This window comes from Triticum dicoccoides, chromosome 7A (genome assembly GCF_002162155.2).
Source record: "Triticum dicoccoides isolate Atlit2015 ecotype Zavitan chromosome 7A, WEW_v2.0, whole genome shotgun sequence".
Lineage (NCBI taxonomy): Eukaryota > Viridiplantae > Streptophyta > Magnoliopsida > Poales > Poaceae > Triticum > Triticum dicoccoides.
Genome location: NC_041392.1, coordinates 627,631,324 through 627,633,486, shown reverse-complemented (window position 1 = coordinate 627,633,486; position 2,163 = coordinate 627,631,324).

Genomic DNA, 2,163 nt, shown 5'->3' with positions numbered 1-2,163 from the left:
CCATGTTGTTATATTATCAATCTTGGATGTTTTATAATCATTTTATAGTCATTTTATATCATTTTTTGGTACTAACCTATTGACATAGTGCCAAGTGCTAGTTCCTGTTTTTCCGTGGTTTTTTGCATCACAGAAAAATCAATATCAGACAGAGTCCAAATGCCATGAAACTTTACAGAGAATTTTTATGGGCCAAAAGGAACACAATGGGCCTTGGCTGCGCCTGGGGGGTGCTCTGAGGGGGGCACAACCCATCAGGGCATGCCAGGAGGCCCAGGCGTGCCCTGGTGGGTTATGCCCACCTCGAGTGCCCCCCGGACCGCCTCTTTGCTCTATAAATACCCCAAAAATCCCAGAACCCTAGGGGAGTCGACGAAATATTCATCCAGCCGCCGCAGAGTCCAGAAGCACCAGATCCAATCTAGACACCATCTTGGATGAGGTTCACGACCTCCATTGGTGCCTCTCTGATGATGTGTGAGTAGTTCTTTGTAGACCTTTAGGTCCATAGTTAGTAGTTAGATTGCTGCATCTCTCTCTCTCTCTCTCTCTTGATTCTCAATACAATGGTCTCTTGGAGATCCATATGATGTAACTCTTTTGTAGTGTGTTTGTTGGGTTCGAGTTTATGATCAGATCTATCTTTTTATATCCATGAAAGTTATTTGAGTTTCTTTGATCTCTTATATGCATGATTGCTTGTAGCCTCGTATTTCTTCTCTGATATTTGGGTTTTGTTTGGCCAACTTGATCTATTTATCTTGCAATTGGAAGAGGTGCTTTGTAGTGGGTTCGATCTTACGGTGCTTGATCCCAGTGATAGAAAGGGAAACAACACGTATGTATTGTTGCTACTAAGGATAAAACGATGGGGTCTATCTCTACATAGATAGATCTTGTCTACATCATGTCATCGTTCTTATTGAATTACTCCATTTCTCCATGAACTTAATACACTAGATGTATGCTGGATAGCGGTCGATGTGTGGAGTAATAGTAGTAGATCTAGGTAGGAGTCGGTCTACTAATCTTGGACGTGATGTCTATATAATGATCATTGCTTGGATATCGTCATAATTATTTGAGGTTCTATCAATTGCCCAACAGTAATTTGTTTACCCACTATTTGCTATTTTTCTCGAGAGAAGCCACTAGTGAAACCTACGACCCCCGGGTCTTCTTTCTCATATATTTGCCTTTCTGATCTACTTTTCTCTTGCATTTATTTTCAGATCTGTTAATCCAAAAAACCCAAAAATACCTTGCTGCAATTTTCCTTTATTTATTTTATTTTGCGTTCGAATTATCAATCGACTACAAATTTATCTCACGTCCGTTTGCCTATCTTGAGGCGTCGTACCCCAAAAGGGATTGACAACCCCTTTAACACGTCGAGTTGCGAGGATTTGTTATCTGTGTGTAGGTGTTGTTTACGCTGTGTTGCTTGGTTCTCCTACTGGTTCGATAACCGTGGTTTCATATATGAGGGAAATACCTACCGTCGCTGTGCTGCATCATCCCTTCCTCTTTGGGGAAATACCGACATAGCTTCAAGCAACGTCAAAAGGAATTTCTGGCGCCGTTGATGGGGAGGATCTTCAACATATACCAGGTTCCTAATCACAAATATCATCTCCTCGCAATTTACATTATTTTCCATTTGCCTCTCGTTTTCCTCTCCCCCACTTCACAAAAAATTTCCATTTTATTCGCCTCTCTTTTCATTCGCCGTTTTCTTGCCGGATATATTTTTGAGTGCAATCTTGTTGTGTGGTCATCATGAATCAAGAGAACACCAAGTTATGTGATTTCTCAAATACCAACAACATTGATTTTATTGGCACTCCGATTGCTCCTCCCGCCGCTAGTGTGTAGTCTTGTGATATTAATACTGCTTTGTTGAATCTTGTTATGAAAGACCAATTTTCTGGTACTCCTAATGAGGATGACGCGTCCCATCCTAATATCTTCATGGAATTATGAGATATGCAAAATAAAAAACGATGTGGACAATGATGTGGTCAAGATGAAATTATTTCCGTTTTCTTTGCGTGATTCTGCAAAAAAAAAATTGGTTCTCTTCTTTGCCTCGCAATAGTATTGATTCTTGGAATAAGTGAAAAGATGCTTTTATCACTAAGTATTTTCCTCCCACAAAAATTA